The following is a 19,433-nucleotide window of genomic DNA, read 5'->3' as shown; positions in this document are numbered from 1 at the left end:
ACTACTTCCCTATTTTAAATACAAACTTTGAAGGCGGGTTCATGTGTTTAACGGAGTGAAAGCTCATATACCCTTACATGTTACGATTTAAATAGTCTTCAGATTATATATTATATTGTATTACCAGACATTCATGCGAAATCTGATGTAAACAATCTATATTTCACGGATTATACGCATTTGTGGACAAATATGGTCATTGGATAATCTGAAACAGACTGGATTCGACTTGTGATCCCCACGAAGGTAAAAGAGTCATGTTTATTTTTGCGGGTTGTCATTTGGTCATAAAATACTACATATGATGCTAGAACATCTCAAAAAGGGTTTTACAGGGGGCATGGCTTAGCTAAATGAGATGTAAATGAGCCCTATTGTCTCCCCCAGCTGAAAAGAAGAGTCCCTTTCGTCTCGATTTTCTCGGTTTGAGTATTTCTGAGTTCCTATATTCAAATGGCCACAACTTCTCCAAATCTTATCAGATTTCCATGTGTTACACATCGTTGGAAAGCTTAGAAACTGCACTTTCAGAATCTGTGAATAACTCAAAATGCCCAGATCCGACTTGTGTCCCTACTTTCCGTGACTGGTCACATATGTGAAGTTTTAGCTCAAAATACCATATATATAATTTATTATAGCATGTTAAAATTGTCACTTTGTAGGTGTGTGCAAAAATGTGCCATTTTGGGTGTGTCCTTTAAAATGCAAATGAGCTGATGAAATTCAAACACTGATCGGAATGCTGGTGGTTTGATGCAATTCAAACTCAGTTGTGCTGTCAATTATTTTCTCTCTCTTTCTCTCTGAACTTAATGGCAGTGATGTGGTTGGATAGTGCAGATTAAAGGGCGGTATTATTATCTCTTTCACCGCCAGCGTTTTTTTAAAAAAGTTGCCAGCCAGCGCCAGCGTTTTTCATGATTTTCACCAAAGTTTAATGCCTTCCAGAAAATGTTCTTCTTTAAATATATAAACATACAATATACCAAATGAAAGAACAGACCCTCTGCTTTCAAACAAAAAAAACGTTTCATCCTACCTTCAGTGGTTCTTTTGTAATCAGCTTTTGAATATGGGTATCTGCAAAAGCACCACATTTTGAGCATAAAGCAGAGATAATTCCATTTTTGTGACGGACTTTTCATAGAGATCCCATTCAGAGCGATCTTTAAAACAGACACGGACATGCAGCCGCTTGCCATAGGGCAATACTTCCAGGTTTAAAAAGTTGCGGAAGGGCACCACCTGGTGGATAATAGCGGTATTGCGGAAAGACGGAAAATCTCGTCATTGGCAGGGAAGCGTTTTCTCTTGATTGACGAGATATCTTGTCAATGGCGGCGAAAGAGTTATATTAAGAGCTCCTTATGACATCATAAGGAGAGCCAAATTTCTATGACCTATTTTTTACATGCTTGTAGAGAAAGGTTAACCAAAACTAAGTTACTGGGTTGATCTTTTTCACATTTTCTAGGTTGACAGAAGCACTGGGAACCCAATTATAGCACTTAAACATGGAAAAGTCAGATTTTCATGCCATGGGCCCTTTAATTAAAATTATACAGTGTACTGAAGGGCATTTTAAGGCATCATATGTGGCTACTGACACTGCTTTATAAAGAAACACATTTCAAAAAGCATTATAGGGCTGTCAAAATGGCTGAAAAAAATACATTTGAATTTCGATAATTATTTCAAAAATAATAATATTCGAATTATATTTGAATTATAAAGACCTACTTTATCTTGGAGCCCACAAGAGGACGCAGCACAACGGCTCAATAATATAAACAAATCCAGCACCGCATATGTTTTGTTAAACAAGTTTTATTGAAATTAAATTCCAGTATTTATGCACCTGTAAATGTACAAAACGAATGCAATACAGAAGGCAATTCGTGTTAAGGGCATTTCAATAATATATTAGTAGATAAATTATTGTGTATTTATAAAGTTTGAAAACGAATGAATTATTATTTAGGATAATTTAAGCTTGAGATGTCGTTTTTAGTCACTTAGATTCTGTCATCATTTCATAAAAAGCTTAAATCAACAACAACTTAAAATATATCCTGTGTGTTCCTTAATTGAAAAAAAAAATATATATACATCATTATGTCGCATGAGCGTCCTGGCACACGTAAAATTTGAATGCACAGTTTTACGTTCAAATGTGCATTTATTTTTTAAATTCGACAAATATTCGAAAGTCTTACTTATTCCCTTACTAGAGTGTTGGGTTGTTCATCTCATGTTACCTGTTATAAAACCAATTCTCTTAAAAAATCAAGTTTCTTGTGCACTTTGCATATTATTTGTAAGACGTGTCTATGTAGAGCGTTCTATATTGCATACTTATGAGGTTTTATGATTGCTTGGATGCTTATCTAGGCACCAATCAGTGGGGTAGCTCGTCAGATTGAAACAAAGCTCACGGTCACTCTCAGAAACACATTACTCACATTTGCTTGTCTGTGCAGATGTGTACCCATCCATTATAGACAAACACCCACTATACCACAATGACCTCTCACTGACTTGACAGTGACTGTGTAAATTATTAGTGTTAACAACAGAGAGTATTGGTATATGCATAACACATCCAAAACCCAAAATCTCACTCATTCACATCCATTACATCTCTAAGGCCATTTTGCTTGCCAGATTTGTATTTTTACAGCCCTGAGCAAGTTTGATTAGTGTGGCCACTCACACCAGACTCTAAACTTTCTGTCAAGGCAATGGGGTAAATTGATTACATGTTTAAACTGTCGATTGCAAGCAATTTATCTTCCTTTCACAATTACATGGCGAAGTGCATGTATGGGGGAAAGGTGGTGCACAGTCATGATCTACCCATATGAATGAATTCACCTCTCTCTATACATAAAGCACAATTGATTGTTGTCCAGGTTGTCTCTTTGTGGTGTGCAGCTAGTTGACTGAGTCAACAATTAACTGAAGAGAGTTTCCCACTTTACAAAGTTGAAAGTAAAAGTAAAGTAGAAAGTAAATCAGACACCATGTTGTTTCAATGATTTATGGGGTGTGGAATTGATGTTTCATGCAAACAGTAGCTTAGACAAGCCAGTAATGAAAATCTGCCATGCAGGTCTCCTCAAACTGATAGATACATCATGCACTGTTTTTGCTGATTTGTTTCATGTATTATGATAAACAGGTCAATTTTCCCCATGAGAAGTTTCTTTCCTCAAGCCATCAGGATCGCCTATTGACAAAATGTACATATTTGACAGCTTTATTGACATAATATACTTAAACACTTCGCCCGCAGGAGGTCATTAATACCTACTATTATATAAAGAGCTCATATGCAAAAGCTGCTAAATGCCAGCTCTTTCTAAAATTAGGTTATGATATTAACCGAATGCTCTTGGCATGCATGCAGTTGCTCTTTATTCTGTTTAACACAGAAAAAGATATTTTGATAAATAATGACCTCCATAGTATATGTTTTTTCTACTATGGAAGTCAACTGAACCTTCAACTGTTTGGTTACCATCATTTTTATTTATTATATATATATATAATTTCAAGTCTTAAATGTAGTTTCTTTCAGTTGTTATGCCATTTCACAGCCCTTGGGAGCGCTGGTAAAATGAAAAGCATTTTTACTGTCACCGTGCATGTGAATATAAAGATTTCAAGAGGGACGTTGAACCATTGAAGCCTCGAATGTTGACAGAGTGCATCAGTAAAGAGCCGCAATTGCTGTGTCTAATGTTCTCTCATTATTCTGAAAGATAATGCCCGCCTACACAATGCTAAACAAATTAAAGAGCTTCTGGATGAATTCCCAGATGAAGTCAAATGATTTGACTTCTCTAGTCACATCATTGAACATTTTATGAAATGACTGAAAGTAAAGACAAAGTGTGCTCCTTAATATTAGTAGAGTTTGTTGTTTCCATTATTTTCCACCCCCCGTAGGTAAGCAAAAAAATAAATACGAGCACCGCTGAGAATGTTTATGAACTGCAGAGGTTTCATAAATCCATCTGTCATGATAGACAGCTGGAAGTGAAGAGCGCAGATTTAATTTGACGGTCGACTGCCCCCCTTTAAACTCACAGGGAATTATTCCTATAGGACTCTTCAATTTGAATAGATGAGAGAAGTAAGCCAAAAATATTTTGAAATCAATGGGAAATAAATTCAGAACATTCAAATTAAGAAACAGCCTCTCTGTACTCATTGTCTGTTCTGAGTGTGCTTTCGAAGTGGATGACATTTTATGGGAACAGACTGTTTGGTTTTCATTCTTGTTCCTTTTCAAGCTGTGTCTGCATGGAGGAAAAGATTTGTTTATATACCATGTCAACACAAAATGTTGCTTAGCTCCTCCAACATTGTTTAAAAGTAATAGATGGCTTTACTCCAGTCTAAGCTGGTCTGAGATGGTAAACCTCAGGTCTCTCAGCCTGACCAATCTAGTCTTAGTCTTAAAATGCTTTGTCTGGTCAAAAATCGGTTCAGCTTAAGGTGTCTCCTTCTGGATGTCTCAACCCTTTAAAACCAGAAAGAAACCAGCTGGGTGACTAGTTAAGGATGAGCAAACTAACATGAGTTGTAGCAGCCTATAGGGTTTATGCCCAGCTCCACTACTTCCTGAACTTCAGCCAGCTCCTTGTTTCCTGTCTGCCATTATTGGACAAACTGATTAATCCAGGTGTGTCTGATTATTGTTGTTGTAACTGCTGAGGTCAGGCACACCTGGATTAATCAGTTTGTCCAATAATGGCAGACAGGAAACAAGGAGCTGGCTGAAGTTCAGGAAGTAGTGCAGCTGGGCATAAAGCCTATTGGTAAGAGAGTTTGGCTTGTAATCCGAGAGTTGCTGGTTTACTCCCCGGGATACTCCACTGGGATAGCTTCCTACTGCTCCTGGTGTGTGTGTGTGTGTTCACGACTTGCATCTCATTTCAGCACCATGGACAGCAGATCCTTATATGTATGTTATGCCATTGCCCCAAACATGTAAACACTGGTTGTTGTTGTTTTTTGGATTTAATGATGTCTATCATTAAAAAAGGTTTGCACATACAGTATAGTTTATCTTGAGCACCATATGCACTATATGGTTTGGCTTTCAGCTGCACTTTGTACATCTCAGATACACAGTGGACTTCGCAGTGGGTTTCTATTTTGACAGACTAGTGAAAGCCATCCCTACTTGAGGTGGCGTAGTTTCCATACTCTTCATTTTAAAAACAGGCTTCCCACGGGTCCTTGAAATCCTTGAAAATAATTCAAGGCCCTGGGAAGTTTTTGAAAATATACATACATATAGATACAGGTCATAAAAAGTGCTTGAATCTATTTTATGCAAGAAGTTTTCTGGAAAAAAAATCCATATTCCCTGTGTAGTGTAGGATAATATCATACAATTTCTAGCCTTTTAAGCACACATGCTAAACTGTTCGCTTTAAATGCTTATATCTTCTGTATGCGAATGTTGATTCATACCAAAATGCTTTTTTGCATAGTTGTGTTTGACACATAAAAAAGTTTTTTCCCTGAGAAGGGAACGAGACATGGCGTCTCCCTTGCCATACTTCCTGCGTCGCTGTAACGCCTTTGTCAATATTTCAGATAGCGATATACTTCCTGGCTCCCACATCACCCTGTCTTTGTGGTTAAGTCTCACCATTGGTTGAATTTGATATACACATTCAGACGCACTTACCCCTGGAGGCGTCCCCAAAGTATCACCGCAGTGACGCAGCGCATGTTCCCTCAAAAGGTAACTGTAACATTTATCTTAAAAGGTAACGCAATGTAACCTTGATCTCACTTAAAAAGTGTCCCCACATTTAGTCCTTGAATTTGAGGGTATTGGACCTGGAAAGTCCTTGAAAGGTCCTTGGATTTGAAGTTAACTAAGGTTTGAGAACCCTGTAAAAGAAAGCTGGTTAAAATCAAGCTTGACATGAAAGATGCCCGGTCACTCTCCTGCAGGTATCAGGCCAAATGCATCCAGGGAAATGACTGCAAACTTGTTTTATTTTGATTAATGTTTCATTTTTGAAGGTAATTAAAGCAAAGGTAGATGTTTGATGGAGTTAAGTCGTTTATTCCCAACGGCACTGTTCTTGTAATTTAGTAAATCAAATAGAATTCAGGCCTGAACATGAAGCGACACCGTGTGAATATCTAAAAGCCTTGTCAATGTATAAGCCGATGTGAAAACTCCTCCAGAGTTGTTGAGTGCTACTATTTCATGTAGGTCATGTTTGGAGCCACCGGAGAGGCAGGCGTGGAGAGTTCGTGTCCTTTTGTACATTATTTCTGAGTGGAGACAGACAGAGGCCAGCTCCCTGTAGTTCTCTGTGCCTGGAGCTGTTGAGTGCTTTGGGATCGAGTTTATGAGCAGGGTAGGAGTAGGCCAGGGCATCTGGTTGACAGGTTGTCCATTCACAGATGTTGCACAAGGTCCGTGACGGGGCTCTCATTCAGCTTGGCGGCCGTGGCAGCTTTGCCAAGCAGGTGAAGGAGAGACTTCAATTTGACTGTAAACAGTCTTTGGCAGGAGATGGACAGCAAAGCTGGCACCAGCATGTAATCAGAAACTCTTGTGTTCCTGTGAAACTCAAGTGTACTCACTTGTGTTGTTGAGTAAATTTAATTCTTGAAAGTTGCATTGATATATATTTTTGCTCTGTTATTTATATTGTGTGGATTTATGAATGCAATAAGGTAATAAAAGCTTGTGCCGTATCATAACTATGCTTAAATGTTTGAATTTTTTATTGTACCAACATATTAATTTATTTAATAACAATCAATAAAAACACAGAAATTAGTCAGAAGAACATTTTAGCAATTTCTAGGCATAGTGTTGCTACTGTACTTTGAAGATGCTAAAAATATAACATAGTTTTGATTTAATAAAACAAATTGTACCAACATATTAATTTATTTAATTACAGTCATTTTTTAATGGAGGAACTTGACCAAATAATGAAGAAAAAAACAGTTAATAGAGCCCACACTGTCTGAAGAAAAGGGAAAAATCTGTCACTGGGATGGTATTCTTTAAAGAGGTCTTATAGGGGACATTTCACAAGACTTTTTTAAGTTTTTAAATAAATCTTTGGTCTCCTCAGAGTATGTATGTTAAGTTCTAATTTATTCCATAGTATACTTTATTTTTTGAGTTTACTATTATTCCAAAATGTGTACAAATATATTAAAACACACACACCCCGACACACATTGGCATATGTGGGGACAATTCCATAGACGCAATGCAATTTATACTGTACAAACTGCTATATTCTATTCCCCTAACTCCAGTCCCTAACCCCAATGTCACAAAAACCTGCTGTGTCCCCGTAAACCATGTTTGTAGCATTTCCCACCTGGATAAATAAAGTATCTAGCTAACTATTTATTCCCGTAAACCACATATACCAACCCTCACATACACATGCACGAGAATGCATGCAGTGCTGTATTTCCCTCTGAAACACTAAAACTAGTGACCAACAAGAGAACCAATATTGGCAGCATTTGTTTCCTTATATTGTTTCTCATTATCTGTATATGTACTGTAGATGATTCACATGGAAATAGAGAGCTCACTATATAGGTAGAACCTAATGTCTTTAAAGAACATGGTGCTACAGCAGGACTGCTGTCAGAGAGTAGGGGTTTGAGGGGTGAAATTGGGGCATACAAACAAATATTTGCACAGTTATTGCATCATTTGTATCACTCAGAAAGAGCAGGGATTGCCCTAAGGCCACGCCTAATCCTCTCTACATCCGAAATTCTCTTTGGTGTGACATGTTGCATTATATTGTCACTAAATCTTGCCTATGGTAGAATAGCTTCACATTTCTTTATAAGAATATTTGTTCCTCTCTGCATGGAAGGGGTTGTTTCAGAACTACGAATAGGAAGAATATCAGTGGGGTGCAGTGATAACTTTTGAATTAACGTCCAATGGTTCTTAATGAGTTAAAAAGTTCTAAAGTTCTCTTAGTTCTGAAACAAAGGTCATAGAAAAGCTTCCCTCCTGAGAAAGTGCGAAAAAACTGATTCAAAAAAGTAAATGTAAGAAATAAAGAGCTCAAAGGTATTATAAAGCCCAAAGGAACTTAAGGACAAAAGCGAAACAGAGCTTAATACTCCACACAGAAAAAGAGGTTTTGAAGTCTTGCAGTAATGCATTCATTTTCTGATAATTTCCACTACAATCAGCACCACATAAGTACGGGGTATACATTCTTTACCTGTACTTGATGTAAAGTGCTTTCTAATCAATCCATTTAAGTGATAATTACACAGCTAGAATAAAAATACGTTCACTGGATTGCCAGGAGAGGATAAGGGTCTAAATCCTTATGGAATGCTGAAGTGAAATATGGAAAAGCTGGAATAACATGGCAAATTTGATTTGTGGCTCTGCACACCATTTTCATTTTCGAGATCACCACTGAGCTTCTCCAGGGCAGCAGAATGGGTTTCCAGTACTTCGGGACTTGTTTGAACAGTATTAAAATTTCTCATCTTGACTTGTCTGAGATTGATGGTATTTTTTTAAGCCCAGGAACTGATTGCATTATACTTTTATGGCCCACTGATGGGCACTTTCACTTCATTGTCGAATTTACAGTACAGTTCTGTTTTTGTTGATTTTGCATGCTTTAAATAAAGCCAAGGTTACTTGATGGTCGCGTGTTTTATACAGTATAGTCCTCAGTAACCCATTTGACTAGTAAGCATCAGTGCCTACGCAGCTTCTACAGTAGATACACCTGGGAATTGGCTTCAAAGCAGGAGGCTGATGAATAAGCTAAGACCTTATGGCCTTTAACAGCTTCTATTCCCATCTCTCAAGAGAGACAGAGATAGGGAAATGCTGGAGGGGAGGGACTATTTCCCATATGGTATGGTTCGATATTGGATAAAACACTATGAAGGATCTTCAGCATCTGCTCGCAGACGATCATTCACTGTGCTTTCTCCATATATTTTTCCCCATTCCTCCAATGATCGAGCTGCTGCATCAGCAAATTTTTACTTTATAGCTAGAGGAACGAGATGAGAAGGGAGCTGCCCTGAAAATCGATTGCTTCCACTGATACGGTGGGTTAACTGGTTTGTGACACCGCCGTCTTCATAGCATGTGCAGTTAAGCATCACAGTCCAGTGGATATGACACTCCATCTGCTAGACTAGAGATGCACCGAGACCCTTCAGGGGGACAGCCAACACAGGTTAGAGACAGGAGAGAGATCGGTACAGATGAGGAGAGGAGACAAGGGCTATCTCCTCACTTGTCCTGTGTCTCTTCTCATCATTTTGAAATGACACTTCTCCCTTCTGTTTCATTTGAATTTCAGGCCCTCTCAGTCACTCAGTTCCTACTCTCAGGAGAAACCTTTCAGCGAATCCCTTTTGAAATATTTAACCTGCCCCCCTGTTGAGGTCAATGTATATTTTAAAGGTGCCGTTTTTCTGATCACATTTTTGTAACTGTAGATAGTGTGAAATGTTGCTGTTAGAGCACAAATAATACCTGCAAATTTAAAAAGCTCAAAGTTTAATGCCAATCGATATATTTTCTTTAAGAGAATTGACTATAGAGAACAGCTAGTTTGGACTACAGCCCTCTATTTCCCAGGTTTATGCTACCCAGTCTGACAAAATTATGTACCTATATTCTTTATTCTTTTTTGTGATACTGTCATAAATTTTGTGGTTTTTCGTGATCGTATCATGTATTTTGTTTAACATTAAATAACATCCTATTTGTCCCAAATCATTAACGATTAACATTGGCTGCTAACGTATATTTTGCATTTTGAAGTAGACGCTATCTGACGAAGCTCACGCTATTTAATGTGCACTTCCGGTTTACAATACCTCCGAGTTGTCCTAGACGCGACTCGACATGGCGTGGCGCGACGCTGAGCTGCGCGGCCGGTGTGCGATCCCCTTTAGAGTTGGGTTTGGGTAAGGATGCCATTTCATGTAAATCTAACCCTAGCCAGCAGCCATATCACCCTGTAGCCCAAGACAGCCTGCCCACTGAAGCTAAGCAGGGTTGAGCCTGGTCAGTACTTGGATGGGAGACCACCTGGGAAAAACAGGTTGCTGCTGGTAGAGGTGTTAGTGAGACCAGTAGGGGGTGCTCACCCTGTGGTCTGTGTGGGTCCTAACACCCCAGTATAGTGACGGGGACACTATACTGTCAAAAAGCACCGTCTTTCGGATGAGACGTTAAACCGAGGTCCTGACTCTCTCAGGATGTCATTCGAAAAAGAGTAGGGGTGTGCCCTGGCATCCTGGCCAAACTTGCCCATTGGCCTACTAATCATCCCCATATCTACTAATTGGCTATATCACTCGGTCTCCTCTCCACTAATAAGCTGGTGTGTGGTGGGTGTTCTGGCGCAATATGGCTGCCGTCGCATCATCTAGGTGGATGCTGCACATTGGTGGTGGTCGAGGAGATTCCCCCGTTCATATGTAAAGCTCTTTGAGTACTGAGAAAAGCACTATATAAATGTAACAAATTAAATTAAACCAAAGCAACAATGGTAAGAAAATAGGACAAAACAGTTGAGTAACCAATAAGTGACGATGACACATAAACAGAAATTCGTGATACGATCATGAAAATTACGTGACTATACCTAATTTTGTGTGACTGGGCTGGTATATGATGACAATATTCAGAATTTATGACTTACCTCTGCCTACAGGTATACACCAAAAAAGGGTCAACAGTGATGACAAGGTGTTGTTATTTATTTTATTTCATTAATTTTTGGGCTATGGTTAAATTTTCAGTGAAAGCCCAAATCTTGCCTTGTCTAGTCTGGATATCTACGTTGTGTTTGGACATCAATAAGACGTCTTTTAAACGTAAAATATTGCGTGCAGGGTTTCTTTCTTTCTTTCCTAATTCTTCACGCCATTCCAACATCTATGGCTTTATTCATGTCGAGAACTGGTTAATCAATACACATATTGATACACGCAAGTGAATCCATATACACCAGTGCCAGTGCAGCCATGTATTATTACAATAATAGCCACATTTCAATGACCTATTTTTTCACATGCTTGCAGAAAATGCTTTACCAAAACCACATTACCACATTTTCTAGGTTGATAGAAGTACTGGAGACCCAGTTAAAGCAATTAAACATAGAAAAAGTCACATTTTCATGATATGTCCCCTTTAAAACTACAACAACAGAAGCTAAAACACACTTTACTCATATGAACACACGAACACCTGCATAGATCCACAGTCTGACATGCTGTTTGCAACCCAGCAGATGGAATTTTAGTGTACTGAGATTGAATGTTGTGTCCCTGTCAGGGTGTGAGAGTGATGTGTTGCTCAACTGTGAGCTTGATGGATGGTGATAGGTGTTTACAAGAAGTGATACATGATTATGAATGGTGGATATAGTTTGTAACAGTGAGCAATGCCAGCATAGCTAGGCTGTGGTGACGCTTTAGTACAGCTGTCACAAAATACATAACAGATGTTGAATGCCGTTAGATTCTGATTGGTTCATTGATGTAACTATATTCATTCGGCAGTGCGTCCAGTTGGCATTTGAGTTGAGCAGATGTAGTCTTGCAAAGCCAGACCTTTAACTAAATGTCATGAAGTCTTGTCCATAGCGCTTGCTTATTTGCTTAAACTGGAAGATACCATCTGAATGACATGTAAGTCAAGCGAAAGCAATTTATTTGTTTTTTAACCTATAGCGCTAATATATATATATATATATATATATACATACATGCACGCGCACGCACACACACACGCACGCACGCACGCACGCACACACACACGCACGCACGCACGCACGCACGCACACACACACACACACACACACACACACACACACACACACACACACACACACACACACACACACACACACACACACACACACACACTCACCTAAAGGATTATTAGGAACACCATATTAATACTAATACTACCCCCTTTCGCCTTCAGAACTGTCTTAATTCTATCTGGCATTGATTTAACAAGGTTCTGAAAGCATTCTTTAGAAATGTTGGCCCATATTGATAGGATGGCAGTTAATGGAGATTCGTGGGATGCACATCTAGGGCACGAAGCTCCCGTTCCACCACATCCCAAAGATGTTCTATTGGGTTGAGATCTGGTGACTGTGGGGGACATTTTAGTACAGTGAACTCATTGTCATGTTCAAGAAACCAATTTGAAATAATTTGAGCTTTGTGACATGGTGCATTATCCTGCTGGAAGTAGCCATCAGAGAATGTGAACATGGTGGTCATAAAGGGATGGACATGGTCAGAAACAATGCTCAGGTAGGCTGTGGCATTTAAACGATGCCCAATTGGCACTAAGGGGCCTTAAGTGTGCCAAGAAAACATCCCCCACACCATTACACCACCATCAGCAGCCTGCACAGTGGTAACAAGGCATGATGGATCCATGTTCTCATTCTGTTAACTCCAAATTCTGACATCTGAATGTCTCAACAGAAATCGAGAATTATCAGACCAGGCAACATTTTCCAGTCTTAAACTGTCCAATTTTGGTGGGCTTGTGCACATTGTAGCCTCTTTTCCCTATTTGTAGTGGAGATGAGTTGTACCCGGTGGGGTCTTCTGCTGTTGTAGCCCATCCGCCGTTGTGCGTGTTGTGGCTTCACAAATGCTTTGCTGCGTACCTCGGCTGTAACGAGTGGTTATTTCAGTCAAAGTTGCTCTTCTATCAGCTTGAATCAGTCGGCCCATTCTCCTTTGACCTCTAGCATCAACAAGGTATTTTCACTCACAGGACTGCCGCATACTGGATGTTTTTCCCTTTTCACACCATTCTTTGTAAACCCTAGAAATGGTTGGGATTGAAAATCCCAGTAACTGAGCAGATTGTGAAATACTCAGACCAGCCTGTCTGGCACCAACAACCATGCCACGCTCAAAATTGCTTAAATCACCTTTCTTTCCCATGCTGACATTCAGTTGGGAGTTCAGAAGATTGTCTTGACCAGGACCACACCCCTAAATGCATTGAAGCAACTGTCATGTGATTGGTTGATTAGATAATTGCATTAATGAGAAATTGAACAGGTGTTCCTAAAAATCTCTCTCTCTCTCTCTCTATATATATATATATATATATATATATATATATATATATATATATATATATATATATATATTTATATGACATTGACATGGCAGTCTACTGTATGTGAACACCTGTATTTTATTTTATTTTGCTGTCTGTTGTTCAGCAAAAACAATGCTGAAAATACCTTTTTTGAAAAGAAAATTGGTTGAAAAATCGAAATACAAATCAGTTACAAGTGACATTAAGACCGTATAACCTATTGAACATGCATCTTTCCCTCGCAGCTTTGTTTTCGATTACATAAAATGAATTATGGCATCTACCCTGACTGTGGTTCATTCATTCCTCTGACGTTTAAATTGACTCCCCTGTGCTCGCATAATGACTGTTGTTTATTTCCTGATATTTTTGGATAGACTGGGATAGGTGGCTCCATGGCATCGAACGAAAACCCACAGGGATGCCCAGATTTACAGTCAATTCCTAAAATAGCAACTCTCATCCACAAAAAAACAGCAGAACTGAACTACACCGCAAAACTTAGCCGATGATTAAAGATCAGCAGCTGGGTCCTTCTCTCTCTCTCTGTCGCTTTTACACCCTCTTAAACACTCGGTGCCTTGAAGCTGAAGACTTCTTCAAGGATTTCCCAAAGGACAGGCCTTATTAACAGAGCCAGTGGACCCCTTGCCTGTTTGCTTACTGTATGTGTGCGTGTGTGGGGACACAAAACTCTCTGCTGCTTGTAATGACTTCCCCAAATCCTTACATGCTGGTGTGTGTACGCTGGTCATATTTGGTGCTACTAGTGATGTCATTAATATCCTTCTGTGGAAATGCCACTCCTTAAATGAGGTTTCATGCATGCGTGATCTCCTGATAGACATTTCAATTTAACATACTTAATGCATTTATAATTAATATCTGCTATAACATGATTTGAAGTAATTTACCATTTAGACATCATGTACTTTATGTGCCGAGACGCGAGTCCATCATTAGGTCATTTTTTGGACAGATTACATTTTGTAAATATTTTGCCACTTCCAACTATTTAATTCGATGCTCTGTCTTGTGTGAATGGGGTTTGTAACCAAGCCAGTAATTTTGGCAAAGGCAAGCAAATCAGCACCGCAGTAATGCACTCAGAAGTTTAGACTAATGTAATTTTCTTTTTATTCTGCAGAGCAAGCCTCATCTAATCATTATTGTCTGTATATGTCAATGGTGCCTTTTCCTTGTGTGTAAAGTCAGCTAAAACTGATAGGAAATAGCTAGTTGGGGGTTGCAGTTTAATTTCAATGATTCTTGCTTTAAATGATAGAGTGGTTGAATTAGAGAGAGACAATTTTGGATTCACTTTTTCGCTGCTGGTCTGTATGCCGCATTAATTGCATCATGTGTGACCATTTCCCCCCGTGTTATTGAATAACACTTGTGTGCTGACCGTCTCAAAAGGTATAAGAACCTCTAGTGCAGTGCTTGCTGATCCAGATAGCATCGTGACTGGCATTAACATCCTGCCATTTTGACTGTCATGCCAGGCAAAGAGAAATTTGTGATGCAAATGAGTCAGCAAGCTTCTGTTGTAGGGCCACAGCTCGGCTGGTTTTATGGTCGCAGGGGTATAGGAAAGAAATCATAAACAAAATCCTGTTGATATCTCAGCTGTTTCTCAGTTGTTTTGCCAAAAAGGAATGGAGAGAATTTGAAGACTTAAAAAATATCACACTTGTCTCTCCCTAGGGCTTTTCACTGTGAAAAAAGTTATCCCCTGGTTATTCTAAACCCCCAGGTTAACAGAATCATGGGTTATCTGTTTCACACTGTATATATTAACCAGGGTCTAAGATATAACCCTGGGTATTCATAAGTTTAGGATTCACACTGTGCATTCCCCCACGTTTTTATTTACATTTTTTTATTGAATAAAAAGCAATGTCAACCAAAATCAAAAGTTTAATGCCTTCCAGAACATTTTCTTCTTTAAATATCTAAACATACAATATACCAAATGAAAGAACAGACCCTCTGCTTAAAAAAAAAAAAAAAACTTTTCATCCTACCTTCATTAGTTCTTTTTTTACAGAGCGATCCTCAAAACTTAGACGGACATACAGCTGTTTGCCCTAGTGCAGTGTTTCTCAAAGTTTTTCTGCCATTGCCCACTTTGGAGGTAGGGAAGGGTTCCAAGCCCCACCTGTCCCCAATTGCCCTGACAAAATGGTATCAAGTAGGCTTTAATTTTAACTGCTGAAATTTGTTTAATCCCATCATATTTTAAAACATAACAGCATTAAACACTTTCAATAGAGAAATGCGAAAAAAACTTTTGCAACTGTGTTTGCATTTTGTCTCTGACAAAAGTCATCATACTTTCTTTTCGGCTGGCGTTTTGGTTGATTGGGTCGACTGTCTGTCTTGGTTTTCTCTGCTAGTACAGAATCTTCAGTTTGCATTCCTTGTCACAAACGTATCCATTGTTAACTTTTATACCCACTACCGCCTATACCGCCTCTCCACATTAAAGTTTTTTTCCACTTCAATTCAGACTTTTAATTCATTCTTGTAGACTATGGTTCCGGGTGACATTTTCTTCACAGTCTGATGTTGCTGATTAATATTGATGGGCACAAAAATGACCAAATTTCCTCCCATTTGTCACGCCCCACTTGTAATGTTCCTATTCCCCACCAGTGGGGCCCGCCCCACACTTTGAGAAACGCTGCCCTAGTGGTTTTGTAAGTTGCGGAAGATATTAGCGCTATTAACGGGAAAAGTGGAGATAACTCGTCAATGGCGGGGAAAGCGTTATTATTAACAAGATGAGTTACTGGTACTGATTTGAATGAGCGAGATCGCAATGGTCAGTATGGCCTCTCTAGTCCAAAGAGCAAATTTGGTGGCACAGTGACGCAACTTCCATTTAGGGGCTGGACACACCAAAACTTTTAAACGCGGCTGAAAACGCCTGGACAACGCCGAATGCCAGCTGTTTTTAGCTGAGTGCCAGCTTTCTTCAGCTAAGCGCTTTGGTAGCTCTGATACGTCAGCTGTGAGACGGTTGGTTGCTGTGATACTTGTCCCGCCCACCTCCACTGTGATTGGACGGCTGCGTGAGAACTGACATTGACGAGCGGAGCTTTTCATCCAAAGTTGAAAAATTTTCAACTCTCGGTGCTCAGTGCTGAGCACGGAAAAACCGCTGGGTGCCTTTTTTCAGCGCGGAAGAAAACCGCTAGCTGCTGGCTTATTTGAAAAAATGCCGAGCTTCCATTGGAAACAATTGAAAACATGAAAGCATAAAAGTTTTGGTGTACACAACCCCTTAAGGACTTTGGGGTTAACATTGCAAAAGCGGAGCTAATAACCCAGGTAAAATGTGGGGATAATCCTGCTTCTAAATTGTGTGAAACATGGCTGAAAGTGGGGTTTAAAATGAAGATAACCAGGGGTTAAGTGCCGTGTGAAAAGCCCTACTGTATGTATTCCTGCAGTAATGTTTAAGTAAAGTTTTCTTCAGAAGGTCATCATTAAGGCTTAACATTACTTAGCTTCATTGAAAAATCAAGAAAACTGCTGACAACCCCATACAGTAGAAGAAAGAGGAATTTTTATTTTATGTAAATCTCACATACTTTCAGTGCTATTGACTATCAGTGACACATGGACTGTTTGCAATTAACTTTAAGGACGTTCTTACTGAAGTAAGATATGCTGTGAAAGGATTTCAGCTAGAAAAGTTTGCCTCACAAAAGAATCATTAGATAAGCAAAGTCACTCAAGCAAAGCTTGCACACAATGCAAAACATAAGGCTATTCACTTCACGCCAAAATACAGAAGAACCAAAGGCCTGCATCTACAATTCATATACAAAGGCCTTGATTTCATTGTTTTATCTTATTCCTCCTCAGGCAAACATGTGCGTCACAATAAAACCTTTACTGTTTGCGCCAAGGCTGCCAACTTGAGCTGTGGCATTTTGTTGGCATTTGCTATCCAGCTTTTACAATCCATCACAAGGTCTGCATCTGCCCCTTTGAACCCTCCCCGCAATACATTGAAAGACCTTGTCTCGCTGACCCAGGCGGAGAAGTCAAAAAATGGATATACTGCCACGCAACTTCCATTTAATAACAGCCTCTTCACCCGTTACTATTTCTCAGCCAGAATACATGAATACTGAAATGCTTTTGACAGGGGTCTCATGTGTTTCAGTGAAGTGCTTTGAAAAGCCACCTCAAAGAGAATGGATCGACATCTTTGGAGAGGGTTGGCTGGGGTGCATTACTAGGAAATATTCACAACATTTCACCTTTAGGCAAATTCTACCGGTAACAATACGGCAAAAAGACCTTGAATCTACCGAGCTATATTTAAGAGTGTTTGTAAATCAGTCCGAGTCCAACAGCTCTTTGTGCACGCAAATAAGTTAAATGGCCTATATTAATACACTGCAGTTGTGTCAAAATATACATAGTTTGCTTTCGTTAGTAATAAGGATCATTGCATTCATGAAATAACAGCAAAATTGGGTATAACATGAAGTTTGGCCAGAGACAAAGCCTAATCTTACGCTGTGGGCTTTAATATGTGTATAGATTAGAATAAGCAACAGAAACTACTCTGATCTCTCTCTTGTTAAAGTCTCTTGCATCAGTGGTGGAGCAAATTCTCGCCTCAAAGATTAAAAGTTTTGTGATCATCTAAACATGAAAGACTCGGTGCGCTCACTGGCTGAATTTTGTGTAATTACTGAACTCCATTAAATCTGTTAATTGCTTAGACAAGAAAACGAGTAAATAGACTTTGACTTATAAAGGTTGTTGAAATATTGCTAAATATCTGTTATAGATATCTGCTTATCAAATTTTCTAAAACATTTTTAGATGAAAAGTTTAAAGTGATAAATCACTCAATTTTAATTACTCATCTTGAAACTGTTTCTGTGGATTCAAATACTGTTCTTAATTGGTTTAAGTCCTACCTTTTTGATCGTAAGCAGTTTTTTGCCATGGGTGGATTTAGAGCTGATGTTGTGCAGTCTGGCATCCCCCAGGGGTCAGTTTTAGGCCCTCTTCTTTTTAATAATTATTTTTATCCTCTTGGCCAGCTTTTGAGATCACTTGATCTAAAATTTCACTTCTATGCAGATGATACCCAGATCTACATTAATTTTAGATGTAATTAAATTGTGCCTGTTAATTTTCTTTCTGAGTGTATTTCTAAGATGAAAGAATGGATGTCAGATAATTTTCTTTGCCTTATCAGTTAAAAGACAGTCACTCTAACTTTTGATGGGTCAAATGTGGAGTTTCAAACAGAATTGAGGAATCTAGGAATAATTTTTGATGCCAATCTAACGTTTGAGCCTCATGTTTTGAATACTGTTAAAATTTCATTCTTCCATCTTAGAAATATTTCAAGATTGCGTCCAAAACTGTCGTTATTATTGCTGAGAGATTGATACACACTTTTGTGTTTTCCTGTATTGATTACCGTAATGCCTTGTTAGCTGGAATGTCAAAGCTACCTTAAACAGAATGCAAGTTTTGCAAAATTCGACTGCCAGAATTCTTACTAGAACTTGTATACGAGACCATATTACTCCAAAGTTGGAGTCTTTGCACTGGCTTTCCATAAGGTTTAGGGTGGACTTCAAAATGTTGATGCCTACTTATAAGGCATTAAATGGGTTGGCACCTCAATATTTGACTGAGCTTTTAACTCCATATACTCCAAAACATGATCTTCGTTCTTCGGAAACTCGTCTTTTAACTGTTCCCTCAAGTCGTTTACGATTAATGGGAGACGGCTTTTTCTTTATTAGCTCCAAAACTTTGGAATTCTTTGCCGATTGAGATTAAAAATCTTTTGGTATTTTTAAATTTCAGCTTAAAGCTAATTTTTTTAGGTTAGGTTTTAATTGATATATTAAAATTGATATATTAAAATAGACTTTTATGTTTATTATACAGTGTATTATGTCTATTAAATTTTAGTCTTTCTTTAGGCTATTATTATTATAGTTCAACCAAAAATAAAAAGCATAAAAAATAAATACTGTGGAAGTCAATTGGTAACATCAACTGTGTGCTTACCATCATTTATCAAAATATCTACTTTTGTGTTCAACAAAAGAAAAAAAACTCATACAGGTTTAGAACAACAAAGAATAAATAATATTGGAATTGTCATTTTTGGGTGAACTATCCCTTTAAATCTCATCTATTTAGTTTCACCTCAAGACATTGTTGTCAGTGAGTCGACAGCAATGTTTTAGTGTTAATGAATGTTAAT

General features: G+C 38.6%; 1 protein-coding gene and 1 pseudogene across 1 annotated transcript in view; both read left to right on the top strand.

Annotated features, from left to right (window-relative positions):
- The window catches only part of cntnap2a (contactin associated protein 2a), a 431,066-nt gene that overhangs the window by 72,362 nt on the left and 339,271 nt on the right, over positions 1-19,433 (top strand). The gene's annotated exons all lie outside the window — the stretch shown is intronic.
- On the top strand, positions 10,021-10,137 carry LOC135740641 (5S ribosomal RNA; annotated as a pseudogene).

This window comes from Paramisgurnus dabryanus, chromosome 22 (assembly GCF_030506205.2).
Source record: "Paramisgurnus dabryanus chromosome 22, PD_genome_1.1, whole genome shotgun sequence".
NCBI lineage: Eukaryota > Metazoa > Chordata > Actinopteri > Cypriniformes > Cobitidae > Paramisgurnus > Paramisgurnus dabryanus.
This window is presented reverse-complemented; position numbering and strand designations above follow the sequence as displayed.